The following is a 15,511-nucleotide window of genomic DNA, read 5'->3' as shown; positions in this document are numbered from 1 at the left end:
AGGCACAGTCTGTAATACCATAAAAAGGAAGCATAAAACTAGAAGTATTTCTGGTGCAAACAAGAAAAAGAAACTATTTTTAATGTTCAGCTTTTGCTGCTCAGCAATGAGACATTTTCATGAGTTCATTCAGTTGAAGAATCTTGTTTTGGACTTTGCTTCCATTTCTGATTGCTTCTCCTCTCAGAAGCAGATTAATGATACTTTACCTAAAGTACTATCTTTAGGTAAAGATTTCTGGGAGACAAAGTGCCTGTCAGGATTGCTCTTGGAATATTTTCTCTGCCATTTGCCTCAGGTGCAAACCATGTAGGCCCTATGCTGGCTTCTGCCAGCACAGATCCCTCTGAGGGCCCAGAGTGATAAATAGTCCTCTGAGTGAGGAATTGCAATGAGACAAAAATCAGGCAATCTCCCCACACTGACAGGCCCACATTCAGCCATCACACCCCAAAAGAAGGCACCATTGATTTGGAAGTGGGAAAGAGGCCTGGACAATGAGATTGGGGATGTGCTGACTCAACATATCCACCACGTAGTGTCCACCAGTGAACCCTTAGCAAACATTAAATCTGCCCTCACATCAGAAACAACAAGAGATGGTAGGTTGTACTGCTTCTTGCCTTCCCTCTGGAGAAGACCCCCTGGAGCACAGCAAGCCAGCCTCATAAAGGAACTTCCAATTTACACCTCCCCACATTGCAGGCGGTTGAATTTGACCCTTGATTTATGGGCGGGCTGGCTGGATAGTTGATTAATTTGAAGCTACAGTTTCTGAAAAAAGGATAGCGATTTGGCCCCTTTTTATTCCAAAAGGTGCCTTTTAGAATAGGTCTTCTAGAAGGTACTTTGATGTATCCTTGCTTGTGAGGGACTTCTACTGAGGAGAAAATTACACATCCTTCTGTGTATCTCATTTTTATTCCTATGAAACAGAGACAAGTGCTTGCTTTCCATGACGCAGAAGTTGAGAAATAATTGTGAAACCCTTGTGAGGCCAATTCTAACCTCAGATATATTCCGGCAAATCCCATTTACTTTAATGGTATTTCACAGGCACGAGGGTAGTTTCATGGGTGTATCTGAGGACAGAATAGGGCCACATTGCCAATGTAGCCTCTGAGTCATGCTACTTGTAGTTTTTCATTTGTATAGATTTATAGTGATCTTACGTGTAGTTATAAAGAATGCTGTTAGAGAGAGAGAGAAAAAGAAGAAAAGGAAGATAAGTACTGTGTTTCTATAGCACCTCGCAGAATGGGCTCTGGTCCATGACTTGCTGCTACTACAGTACAAATAAATAAATAAAACCAAGGGTGAAATCCTAGACCAGGGGCCACATCGGGTTTCCGAAATTGTATGGAGGGTCGGTTAGGGGAGATAGTGCCTCCCCAAACAGCCAGGCATGGCCCGGCCCCTGCACCCTATCCGACCCCCCCGTTTCTTGCCCCCGATGGGCACCCTGGAACTCCTGCCCCATCCAACTGCCCCTGTTCCCTGTCCCCTGACAGTCCCTCCGGGACCGCTGCCCCATCCACCCCTCCTTGTCCCCTAACCGTCCCTCACTGCCTCCTACCACCCCATCCAACCCCTCCTCTCATTCCTGACTGCCCTCTGGGACTCCTGCCCCATCCAACCACCCCTGCTCTCTGACTGCCTCCCACCGCCCCATCCAATCCCCCTCTCCTTTCTGACTGCCCCCCCGGGACCCCTGTCCTCATTCCCCACCCTCTGACTGCCCCAACCCCATCCACACCCCCACCCCCTGACCACTCCCCTCCTCCCCTGCCCTCTTTCCAACCCCCCCCCTCCCTGTCCCCTTACCGCGCTTCCTGGAGCACCAGTGGCTGTAGGGTGACCAGATGTCCCGATTTTATAAGGACAGTCCCAATTTTTGGGTCTTTTTCTTATATAGGCTCCTATTACCCCCCACCCCCATCCCGATTTTTCACACTTGCTTCTGGTCACCCTAGGTGGTTGGCGGCGCTACAGCCATGCCGCCCAGAGCACCAGGACAGGCAGCCATGCTGCCCGGCTGGAGACAGCTACGCCACTGCGCAGCACAGAGCACCAGGTCAGGCCATGGCTCTGCAGCCCTGCTGCCTAGAGCATTGTGCCGGCGGCACAGTGAGCTGTGACTGCAGGGACTGGAGGACAGCGGGGGAGGGGCGAGCCTCCTGGGCCAGGAGCTCAGGGACTGGGCGGGAGGGTCCCCCAGGCCGGATGTAGACACAGGCCGTAGTTTGCCCACCTCTGATCTAGACCCATTGAAGTCTATGGGAGTTTTGCCATTGACTTCAATGAACACAAGATGTCACTCATTTTTAAATAGCAGCAAAAGTGTAAAATGTGATCTTTTAGTTAAACATTAAACAAAATAGGAAAAAGTAATTCAATAGATAACTTGCAAGGAACTGAATTTTTATTTCTCCTTGCTCTAGGTAAACAGAATTAGACAACCCATTTAAAATTCAGGTTGATAGTAGCATGGGGTGGATGAGTGCACGAACTTAGGAGTTGGAAACCTGAGTTCAAGTCCCTGCTCTTCCACAGATATCTTGTGTGACCTTGGGAAAGTCACTTAGCCTCACAGTTCCCATCTGTAAAATGGGGTAGTAGCACTTCCCTGCCTCTCAAGGGTGTTGTTAGGTTAAATACATTAAAGATTACAAGTCTCTCAGATACTACAGTGAGGGGGGCCATATAAGTAGCTAGGATTGCTGTATATTTAGAGGAATATAAATCTGAAAGGAAATGGGGTAAGAAAATAAGCACTCCATGCAAATTTCTGTTGTAGTTGTTCAAGGGATTTTCCGATATCAAGGCATTTTCAAAATGCTGCCTGCTTATTGTTTTATGGTATTTAAACTAGATGCCTGTTCAGTCATGTTCGTGCAGGGAGGTGTTAAGCCTGCCACAACGTACACACAAACGTGTGTATGTAAATGGCAGTTCTGGGGAGGGGGAGGGGACCAGAGATTCTGTCAGTGATTCCTTAAGGCAGTGGTCTCCAAAGTGGGGTGCGCAAGAGGATGCTTGGGGGTGCACGGTAGGAGGAACACTTTTTTTTTTTTTGCACGCTTCGGCAGTTCAGGTGGGAGTCTGAGGTTTTTGTTCAGTTTTTTTGCTTCGGCGCAGCAGGGGGTGCATGCTCAAACATTTTTTACTGATAGGGGTGTGCGATCAAAAAAGTTTGGAGACCACTGCCTTAAGAAACTGATTTATTCATGTGTCTCAGTTTTAGAGTGGCCAACGTTATATTTCAAAAATAAGGGACTGTTTTCTTAACACCCCCGCTCCACTCCTCCTCTTGATATTATGATTATCATTATCAATTATTATTAATAACGAGTACTCACCTACATTCGCTGGGGTATTTCTTGCTGCTTTTTGCAGCACTCGGCAACTCCTTGTTACACAGAACTTGCACAGAGATGAAAAAATAAGGGATTATTGGCAACCCTCCTCAGTTTCCTTATCTATAAAATAGGGAAGAATAATATTGACCTACCTCAGAGGGTGGGTGTGAAATTTATTACTGATGTATATAAAACACCTTGAGATCCTTGAGTGAAAAGTGATATCAATGAATGGGCCAAATCTTATGGCCCATGCATGGGTCCCTACTTCTGTGGAGGGAAGTGTGGTTGAGACCCAAAAATCCCTTGAGAGAGTTGGGAGCTTAGGTGTGTGAATATCTTAACTCCTCCACAGACCCCTCTGAATCCCTCCTTCTCTCCCCACAGGGCACGGACCCCTGAGAAAACCACCTGCCAAGATAGAAAGGGGAAGGGAGACTGGAGGGTGCCTATGCCAAAACAATCCCTTACGCATACACACCCCTTTTACTAGAAACAGATCCTTGGGCCCAAAGGGCCTATTATGAGAGCTGTCAGACACGCTGTTGTCAGTGCTAGGAGAGGAGGATGTGGATCAGTCAGCCCCACACTCCTCAGCTGAGGGGCCTCAACACCCATGCAGGGGTATTGGAGGACGCATCACCTCACTCCCTGGTGACCCACTACCATACCATATATGGTATTGGATTATTGGATTCAGTTCCTGGGGATTGGGAGAGAGGCTGGGCGGCTGCAGAGAAGCTCTGCAGCCCCTAGGATTCCAGTACTGCTCCTTGTGGACAGAGCCCAGTCAGGGCATAGAACTGCCACAGACACAGTGAATTAGAATTTGGTTCATTATTATTGGGGTATATGACATAAAGCTGCCTCACAGGCTACGTTAATAATCTCCGTACTAACAAACTTTATGCATGATAATTATAAATCTGTGAGCCAAATTCTATTGGCAGTTATACTCAGGCAACCCCGGTGATGTCAAGAGTGTCACACAAGTGTAAGTGGGAACAGAATAGTAATAAACAGTCAAGCTATCTCACAAGGCAGGCAATTGACTTCATGGTGATACAGGAGACCACCCATCCTCCCCCACCACCCCGTTATGTCAGGAGAAGGAAGAGAACTTAGAACTTGGGTGCAGGAATTTTTCCATTCTTCCTTCCAGTCTAAATCTCAGCATTAGTTGGCAAATTTTATTATTTCTACACAAAAATCCATAAGAGGTATTCTGGTTGCACAAAGAATAAACTAAATACTCTGTAACAAACCCTTTTGTTTAACCATGCAGTTTATTAGGAAAAGTCAAGGGCTGGCCATGGTAAAAGGACAAATGTCACAACATATATTTAAAAAAAAAGTCAGACAGAGGGGAAATGTATAACATAAGGAAGGAGTTTTAAAACTGTAGCAGTAAAATAAAACAACGAATGTCATTTGTTTTGGACATTTGTGCAGTCCTGCATCTGATGGTTTTATTAATTCATTGTTTCATTCAAATGGATTGTGGTCCATTAGGACTGGAGTCAAATCTACCCTTTTACACTGCCAGGCTACACATGTTCTATTAATGATACGTCAGTCTCTCTAAAAAGACATAACTTAAAAAAGCTATTTTAAGATGAACCAACCTACAAGTTATCTGATAGAATGAGCCTAGGAAGAGGCTTGATAGTAGTTGAAGAGGTCAAAACCATACATCCACACAAAAGAAAATAGGCCTAGAGAGATGTTTTCAGAGATGTTGAGTACCAAGTTCTCTGACGGTCTTCAGCGGGAGTCATGAATGCTAAGCACTACTGCAGTTGGGATGTTGTAATTGGAGCTCTGAAGGAAAGAGGAAAGGCTTTGTAAATGTTGGGATTACCACGGAAGAACTAAGGCCGGGAAGGGACCTCCTGGGTCATCACAATCACTCTCCTGCTATCACAGGCAACCCTGTCATGTATTTCCATTAATAAATGTATCAAGCTCCATTTTCACACTAGGGGACAGCAAAGCAGGAGAAAGAAAGAAAAAGTTGTAAGGACCAAAGCTCCACTTCCTCCCTCTGGCCAACCCATGACAATAGAAGAGACACCAAAGTGAACAGAGAGAGTGGAAGAAAAATGCCACGTGAGCTACACCATCTTACGTGCACATGAGGGGCCTGTGTCACCTTCCCTTCACATTAACGGCATATCTCCCATTGTCTTCAAAGATGCAGAATCAAGCCCTAGGTGCATTTTGGAGCTTTCAGCTTTAAGTCCCTTTTTAAGGCATATGCTCCCTCTGTGACTGAGTTAGCCATAGGGATCTCATTTCTCAGATTCAGGGAGGCTCTTTGTGTATACTTTATCTCTGCAACAGCATTCCCAAGAGCACAGGGAGGGTGAATATATTCCCCCGAGCAAGAGATGGAGCGTGGCAGTCTTGTAGAAAATACTCAGTCATCTCTGAAGGGTGGGAACCCCTTTCTAGAATGAGTAGGGCATTGTAGACTGGCTGGACTGCACAGTTCTAGTTGGTCTTTGTTATATAATGAACTGGGCTAGAATCAGGTTCTGTATCTATAAAGAGTGATATATTTTTTCCCCTTCATTCATGTTTTCGTCATGAAGGCCCACGCTGACTAAATAGATAATTTTTATTACTGAGGCTCACTTTGCTCCATGTCAAGCTAGACTTAAATTCAGTGGCCAGGTCCCCAGATTCCCTGGCAGTCAGAGTGGAGACTCTGTTTAAACTAAATCTCTGAGTTTTCAGTAATTTAACTATGAAAATGCGCAACAGCCAGTACAGCACCTCCTGGGTTATTTATTTTGATATTAGATTCTATTTGTTATAATGTTACAACATTTGCCGGTTTCCAGGGTGCCAAAAATGTTTGTGCTGACAACATATATCACAATAGAAGTTGTCAGGAGGTAAAGTGAACCTTTGGGCAGTTTGATAGGGCTTTTGGAACATGGTGAGCCCTGGGACACAGTTTGGGATTGTAGAAAAAGCACATTGCTGATCATTATAGAAGAAATGCTCAACCAATGAAAGAATTAATGAAATTGTCTTCTTTATGATTCAGAGTTAACAACCTACTGGGATAAAGAGGGCAGTTCACACTTCTTGTTTCAAGCTGTAGGTTGTTATGTATTTATGTTAGGAAGACAAGATCAAAGAAGTGCGCCTTGCACTTGGAGTGGAAGGTGGTGAGGTTTGTGGTGATCCTTAGTTCCTGGGGGATTTCCTTCCACAGTCTCGGTCTGGCCCGCTGAGAAAGTTCTGTCTCTTGCACAGACAAGCTTTACTTATTGTAGAGAGCTCCACTGTGCCAGAGGAGTGGAGTTGTCGATCCCAGTTTTCAGTGCAGTTTAGGTTCAGTTCATGCTTTCAAAGTTATTGTCACCATCAGAGTCCTAATTATTAGCGCTAATTTGTTTCGTATTTATACATCACCCAAAGTGATTGTCAAGACAAACAGAAAAACAAATTCTCTCCACCAAAGAGCTTACTATCTAAGTTCAGATAAGAGATTCATGTGAACCTTAAGAGGAAATAGTTACATTGCCATTGTGGTGAGCAAATACTATAAATGAATCATTACTGAAAAGTTTAATGAATATAAATTCCTATTAACAGAATGACAGAGGCATAGTGGAAAGGACATGAGAAGTAGGAAAAAAGTACCGGTAAATTTCCACCACTACTTTTTGGGTATGATCTACCGTTTCATTGCTCCAGGTTAATATAAATTTAACCCCACTGGATTTACATGAATGGAGTAATACAATGGTGAATCAGGGCCAAAATTCCCAAGAAAAGAAAGAAATATTGCTGTCATTGAGCAAGACTTTAATGTTTCAGCATAAATACATCCAAAGATAAAAAAAGATATTTTAATTATACTAAACACTACTTTAATTGCACTTTTACTGATTTATATTATATGCGGAACTTTGAAACAGTACCTTGTGTAACATTTGCACCCAGTGTTTTTTTAAAACCTTCTTTATATTGAGTTTTCATGATTGAAGGAAATGTAAAACCAAACTGTGCAGGCAAATTAAAATTAGGGCATGTGTACTGGACTGCAGTGTAAATTTTTAGAGATGTCTCTGCAGCGCTGTGTGTCAACTGTAATCAATAGAGAATTAAAATGATCCATATAGCATTACGTTGCTATCTTAATTGACAGGAAGATCACATTAATCTATAAACATGTTATGTGGAATTATATTTGAAAGCAAGCACACAGAGTCAAAGAGATGACCTTTGAAATTAGAGACAAGGTGGTTCAAAGAGATGCTCCAGTGCCTAAGGCAAGGGGCTGGGTGTTGGGAGACGTGGGTTCTGATGCTAGCTTAGCTACTGACCTACTTGTGTGGGACAAATCACTTTGCTTCTCTATGCCTTAGTTTCCGTAGCTATAAAATGGGCATAACGAAATTTACTTCCTTTGTTAAGCACTTTGAGATCTACTGATGAAAAGCACTATAGAAGAGCTGAGTATTATTTGTAAATTGATTTAGGCTAATCTCTATTAAAGACCAGGTTGAGACCTTATGTGGGGGACAGTATCTCACATCTGCCTACTGTGGGGTTTCTTACATGATCCATATAGCATTACGTTGCAACGTTTATAGATTAATGTGATCTTCCTGTCAATTAAGATAGCAACGTAATGCTATATGGATCCTCTAAAGCATCTGGTGCTGGCCACTGTGACACACTGGATACTAAACTAGATATACTTTGGGTCTGATCCAGTCTGGCAAGTCCTCTGTTGCTAAATAATTAAGAAGGCAGTCCTACCTCACAAAATGTTTTGAAAATTAGTGTTAGCATAATCCACTTTAAAACACCACATGGCAAGTTATGTCTATACAGGTCATTTGAGGGCAGGCCTCCGGCCACAAATCATGCTGACAGTTTTCATAGTTTTATTTTCATAGTTCCTTTAGCAATTTGTTCAGCATCACAAAACACTACTTACCTCATCAGATATGCAGAAGTAGGTGACAGAGCAATATCCCCTTCTAGGAAAAAAATGTACAGCTTTATGAGAGAAGTAGGACTACTAACACGGTGCTGTGATAAATAAGCTAACAGCAGTATAATATTAGGAACAGTTATCCCTGCCACACACACAGCATGTAGCAGGGCCTGTAATTACTAACATAATGCGTATCATATGTATGATGCTGAAAGATTGCTTAAGGGAGAGTGGAAATGATTAGATCGATGAAGTCATGTGATCATGCTGAATGTTAGCAAACAGTAAAGAATTACATTGCTTAGGCATGCCAGAATAGAATTCTATGGTATATTGGAACAAGACTGATTAAGTCATCAGGATATAGCCAAATTACAGAGGCCACTTATATGATACAAGATAAAATATTGGTAAACCATAGCAGCACCAGCCCTCTCTGTGCTAAGGAGGCAAGTCTACACAGTAGGGTAGCGAAACACACTGGTTGAGCAATAAAATGATCATCTTACCCCGTAACTATTAGAACATTCCAAGCTGTTAGAGTTAGTGTTGTGAATGGAAAAATAGCTAGGTGGCACTGTGTCAACACATGATTATCTCTGAAGTGTAAACTCAAGAAATCTCCATCAGTAGTTTCCTGAGGCTACTCAGTTGCCCTTCCCATATGCATTGCTAAGAGGACAAACATTCACAATGGAAGAGGACAAGAAACAGGAAATAGATTGTGGTAAAACAAAACCAATCAACCATATTGTACCAGAGTCCTGCTAGTAATAAACAACATTATTTGGATAGTTACTTAATGATATGTTAACAAACCAATAACTAATACACGCCCAAAGGAATTTATTAAGTACCGAGTCTAATATAGCTCCAAATTCAAATAGAGTAGACAGGACATTAACTGCATTGTTATTATGAAGGCTTGTCACATTGGTCATCTTGTGAGAGAGCTTATTAAGACAAAAGGAGGCCAGCTGCATGGAGAAAGATCTTTGTACTTGCAGGGTAGAACCCTGTAGAAGGCTGCCTGGCACAAAATGACCATGAAGGATAATTCATTTTTTGAGAAGCATGGGACTGTGGAGAAACCAAGTAGCTACAAATTGTGTGAATACAACAATTATAGCTATAATTTAATTATTATTACTAATACTACACATTTATATAGGATCATATATTTATGCAGCATTTTACAATCTGACTAAAATACTAGGGCGGTCAAGTGATTAAAAAAATTAATTGCGATTAATCACACTGTTAAACAATAGAATATCATTTATTTAAATATTTTTGGATGTTTTCTACCTTTTCAAATATATTGATTTCAATTACAACACAGAATACAAAGTGTACAGTGCTCGCTTTATATTTATTTTTGATTACAAGTGTTTGCACTGTAAAAAGACAAAAGAAATAGTATTTTTCAATTCACCTAATACAAATACTGTAATGCAATCTCTTTATCATGCAAGTTGAACTTACAAATATAGAATTATGTATAAAAATACTGCATTCAAAAATAAAACAATGTAAAATTTTAGAGCTTGCAAGTCTACTCAGTCTTACTTCTTGTTCAGCCAGTTGCTCAGACAAACAAGTTTGTTTACATTTGCAAGAGATAATGCTGACCACTTCTTCTTAACAATGTCACCTGAAAGTGAGAACAGGTGTTCTCATGGCACTGTTGTAGCCAGTGTTGCAAGATATTTACATGCCAGATGCGGATGCTTCAACCACCATTCCAGGGGATATGCATCCATGTTGATGATGGGTTCTGCTCGAAAACCATCCAAAGCAGTGCAAACCGATGCATGTTCATTTTCATTATCTGAGCCAGATGCCACCAGCAGAAGGTTGATTTTCTTTTTTGGTGGTTTGGGTTCTGTACTTTCCGCATCAGTGTGTTGCTCTTTTAAGACTTCTAAAAGCATGCTTCGCATCTCGTCCCTCTCAGATTTTGGACAGTACTTCAGATTCTTAATCCTTGGGTCAAGTGCTGTAGCTATCTTTAGAAATCTCACATTTGGTACCTTCTTTGTGTTTTGTGAAATCTGCAGTGAAAGTATTCTTAAAATGAACAACAATTGCTGGGTCATCATCTGAGACTACTATAACATGAAATATATGGCAGAATGTGGGTAAAACAGAGCAAGGGACATACAGTTCTCCCCCAAGGAGTTCAGGCACAAATTTAATTAATGCATTACGTTTTTAATGAGCGTCATCAGCATGGAAGCGTGTCCTCTGGAATGGTGGCCGAAGTATGAAGGGACATATAAATGTTTAGCATATCTGGTATGTAAATACCTTAAAATGCTGGCTACAAAAGTCTCTAAAGTTTTAAATTTTTTTTGTTTTTGAGTGCAGTTAAGTAACAGAAAAATCTATATTTGTAAATTGCACTTTCAGGATGAAGAGATTGCACTACTGTACTTGTATGAGGTGAATTGAAAAATATTATTCCTTCTGTTTATTATTTGTACAGTGCAAATATTTATAATCAAAATATACACTGATTTCAATTACTACACAGAATACAAGATATATATGAAAATATAGAAAAACCATCCAAAATATTTAATAAATTTCAATTGGTAGTCTCTTGTTTAACAGTGCAATTAAAACTGCGATTAATGGCAATTAATTTTTTTAATGATTAATTTTTTTGAATTAATCACTTGAGTTAACTGCAATTAATCAACAGCCCTATAAAATACATTCACTCTCTCCCAAACCTTATAAATCTAAGATATCAGATTTAGTGAGAAAATTCATAAATGCCATATGCCAATACACATAGGCATAGTCTGATCATTCAAAGGGCTAAAGATGCAGAAAACAGAATCTATTATTAAGCAGCTGTAGCAGGTACGAGGTAGACAATCAGGTTGGCTGTGGAGCCCCCTGGAGTGGCTCCACAGGTGGTAAATACAGGTCCCTGCCAACCAACGCCTCTTCAGTTCCTTCTTGCCAGTTACTCCAACAGAGGGGAAAGCAGGTGGATTTGGAATGGACATGAGCAACACATCTCAAAGAATAACAGTTACGAGACGGGAAGTAACCATTTTTTCCTTCTTTGAATGTTTGCTCATGTTGATTCCAATTAGGTGATTCCCAAGCCCTAACCAGGAGATGGGTCGGAGTTCATGGAATTGCTGACTGGAGCATCACTCTGTTGAATGATGCATTGTCTCTGGTGTGCTGGGTAATCGCATAATGAGAGGCGACAGTGTGAACCGAGGACCACATCACCACTCTGCAAATCTGCTGAATTGGAACCTGAGCCAGGAACACTGCCGAGGGGGCCTGTGCTCTTGTGGAATGTGCCGTTAGTGCAGGAGCTGGTACTTTTGCCAAATCATAGCATGCCCAGATATAGGCCGTGATCCATGATGAAATCCTCTGGGACGGGACCAGGAGGCCTTTCATCCAGTCTGCGACTGCCACGAATGGCTGGTTCGACATACGGAATGGCTTTGTGCATTCAATGTAAAAGGCTAGTGCTTGTCAAACATTCAGGGAGTAGAGCCTTTGTTCTCGACTATTCGCGTAAAGCTTTGGATAAAAGACCAGTAGAAAAATGTCCTGGTTACAGTGGAATTGGGACACAACCTTCAGGTTCGGTCTAAGTTGCACCTTGTCTTTATAGAAAATGGTGTAGGGAGGGTCAGGGGACAGGCGCCTTTCCCCCAGCCACGGTAGGTCCGGGCCAGGCTGGGTTGGGGTCAGGAGAGGGGCACGTCTCCCCCAGCAGTGGCAGGTCTGTAGCTGGGCTGGGCTGGGGCTAGCTTCCCACCACAGCTTTGTGTGCCTGCACGGTGCTTAATAGGCTATTGCATGGCCACACAGCTTAGAGGGAACTTAGGTCACCACTATTTTTATTGCATAACTGATTACAAATTATTACTTATTGCAGATTTGATTTACCCTCTCCTTGATGCTCTGTTAAACATGAGCTATTGATAACTAGTATATTAATTGCAATAGCAAATTAATTGATCAGTTTATTGTATGATTGATTCATTGCTGAATGGTTCCTTTTGTTACTTCAATCTACTAATTCAGTGCACTGCCTTCTACTTCATTACCATACCCACTGCATAGACCTCAACTGCTGTGTCACCAGTGACACCTGCTAACTGATTTGCCACCTCATTGACTCACTAATCCTGGGTTGCTTCTTATAGTGACTCAGAACACTCCTGTGTCAGCATTACTCTCTGGATAAAAAAATTGGCTAGCTGATATGTCTCAAAATGTAACTGTAAAAAGGGAATCACCATTGAATGGCTGTGTTTCTAGTGGGTTCCTGCAGGGACTGGTTCCTGGCCCTAAATTATTTAACATTTTTATTAGTGACCTGAAAGAAAACATAAAACCACCACTGATAAGATTTGCAGATGACACAAAAATTGGGGGAAGTGATAAAAAATGAAGAGGATAGTCACTAACTCTACCCTGAGAAGCAGTGACTCTGAAAGAGATTTGGGGGTCATGGTGGATAATCAGCTGAACACAAGCTCCCAGTATATCACTGTGGCCATAAGGGCTAATGCAACCTTGGGATGCATGAACAAGGGAGAATAAGACCGATTATGTTACCTCTATTTGGCACGGGTGCAATGGCTACTGGAATACAGTGTCCAGTTCTTGTGCCCACAATTCAAAAAGGATGCTGATAAATTGGAGAGGGCTCAGAGAAGAGACATGAGAATAAGGAATGTTTTCTGATCCTTTAATCAGAGTGAGCACATTTAGTTTACCTGAGAGAAGATTAAGGGGTAACTTTATTACAGTCTGTAAGTAACTACCTGGGGAACAAACATTTAATAATAGATTCTTTCATTTAGCAGAGAAAGGTATAACATGATCCAATGGCTGGAAGTTGAAGCTAAACAAATTCAGGCTAGAAATAAGGTGTAAAATTTTAACAGGTGGAGTAATTAACCATTGGAACAATTTACAAAGGGTCATGGTGGATTCTCCATCACTGACCATTTCTAAATCCAGATTGGATGTTTCTCTAAAAGACGTGCTCTAGGAATTATTTTGGGGGCAGTTCTATGGCCTGTATTACACAGGAGGTCAGACTAGATATTACCAGGCATGAAATACAGTCTACCATTGCTGGTATAGTTGAGGGATATTAAAATATTTACATCCCCTTCATTCATTTCACTCTTGCTAAAGTACAAGTGCCCCATAGCCTGAAATCATACACAGAAACAAGTAAATCTATTCAGTGATAGCATAACTAACACACAATGTCAAACTGTCATTCTAGACACAAGTAATCATCAGCTTAAACTGCTGGAAGATGAAAGAACATACACACACCAGATGTTACCACTATGCCATCTAGCGTTAGAAGCACACCACTGCAGCTCATTGTACATATCAATCTGGCATAAAATTTACTTGTGACATGGGGAAGCCAGAAGCTAAATCTGACAGCAAAGATCATATATATTACTGCTCCCCATACTAAATTGGGCAATTACAGCCTACCCTGGTCTCTTGTAGACTGTAGGAAATACAGAGCTCATCCTTTCTAAATGGCAACCACTAGCAATGGAGAGATATCCTATCTCCTAGAACTGGAAGGGACCTTGAAAGGTCATCGAGTCCAGCCCCCTGCCTTCACTAGCAGGACCAAGTACCAATTTTGCCCTAGATCCTTAAGTGGCCCCTTCAAGGATTGAACTCACAACCCTGGGTTTAACAGGCCAATGCTCAAACCACTGAGCTATCCCCACCATAAACATCCTTCTCCATACACACCCCAGAGTACAGTTGCTACTGGGCCCAGGTTGGTAACTACTGGTTTATCCCATCCCTGTTATTTATAACCATCATTGTCATCCTTCTACCAGCTTATTCTAAAATAGTAACAATTGAAGTGAATGGTCTTATGTTGTATCCCTTATCCCCCCTTTGCTTGTCTGTATGGTCTGTACATACATTTTAAGCATTTAAGTATTCCAGTAAGTTTGTGAAGTGCTCAAATCAGACTAAGCACTAAAGGGCCAGATTTTCCCCTGTGCTCAGCATCCAGTTGGGTCTGGATTTCTGAAAGAGCCCAGCAGTTTACTGACGTTGTCAGATTTTCAAAAATGCTCAGCTGCTATCGAGTCTTCTGGCCCCTTCCTATAAGCATTTAAATGGAAGCTAAAAGTGCAAAGATCTTTTGAAATCTGGCCTGAAATAAATTGGAGCTTTTAAAATTAATTTGTTTAAAGGCAGACAGAGGCAAAAGTGCTTTATAAGAAAGTAATCTAGATTTTCTTGAATTCCTGCCCTTTTTTGGGGCCTATCATATAAGAGGAGGTAGTTGCTGGGTTCTTTCAACCCAAAGCTCTTGGTAACTTTTACTCTGTGCGAGGTGGTGTCAGGAAATAAAATCAGGGGAGACATGGCTGTCTGACCGACAGATGGCTGCCACAAACAGGACAACACAAAGTTTAGCTTTCAGTGAAAGCACTCTTACTTAGTCTCAAGCACTTACACACATCCACAACAGGTTACTAAAACACTCCCAACCCTCAATAATTACCTAAGCTGAGTGTGGCTCTCGAGTGGCACAGCGGCAGCCTGTCTGCTGGTGAGGAACGTAAGATGCATCCAGACGGAGAGTCCTGAAGAGTCCAACTATCTCAAACTTCCCCCCTTATTTATACATTAGTAATACAATGACATGTCCCTTAAAGAAAACTTGTTAAGTAAGCAGTTTCAAAGGTCAAGCAAGAATTTTGATTATTGATTAACCAAAAAGTGTGGTTTTCCCCCCCAGAGTTTGCAGCATTGAGACCCTGTCAGACATTCCTGAGGGCACAATCTGTTCTTCTAAAATGCACATAACTTCAACAATTCTTATCAGGAAGGACCCGCAGGCTCAAGCTGCCCTTTCTGTGGCACCCAAAACCCTCTCCCCTCCCCTCCTACCTTGGTTAAGCTAAGCCTGCTGCATGGCCACTTTGCAGCCTGCTGACTTGGCTGCTTTTAGCAATAAGCAATAGTGGTTTCAGGCACTTTACTGGTTTGCCAAAATCTCCTTGTACAGTTGCAACAGTTGGATTTTAGAGCATAGCTTAGGGTTACCATACGTCTGGATTTTCCCGGACATGTCTGGCTTTTGGGGGCTCAAATCCCCGTCTGGGGGGAAATCCCCAAAAGCCGGGCATGTCCG

The 15,511-nt window shown here is 42.0% G+C and overlaps 1 long non-coding RNA gene across 1 annotated transcript; it reads right to left on the bottom strand.

The window, feature by feature from the left end:
* Nucleotides 1-4,740: 4,740 nt before the first annotated feature.
* LOC117877549 lies at nt 4,741-14,978 on the bottom strand. The gene is made up of 3 exons (XR_004645749.1): nt 14,879-14,978; nt 8,323-8,365; nt 4,741-5,180 (listed from the first exon to the last, which is right to left on the bottom strand). It is a non-coding gene; the product is annotated as an uncharacterized LOC117877549 (long non-coding RNA).
* Nucleotides 14,979-15,511: the final 533 nt, after the last annotated feature.

Source organism: Trachemys scripta, chromosome 5 (assembly GCF_013100865.1).
Source record: "Trachemys scripta elegans isolate TJP31775 chromosome 5, CAS_Tse_1.0, whole genome shotgun sequence".
Lineage (NCBI taxonomy): Eukaryota > Metazoa > Chordata > Testudines > Emydidae > Trachemys > Trachemys scripta.
This window is presented reverse-complemented; position numbering and strand designations above follow the sequence as displayed.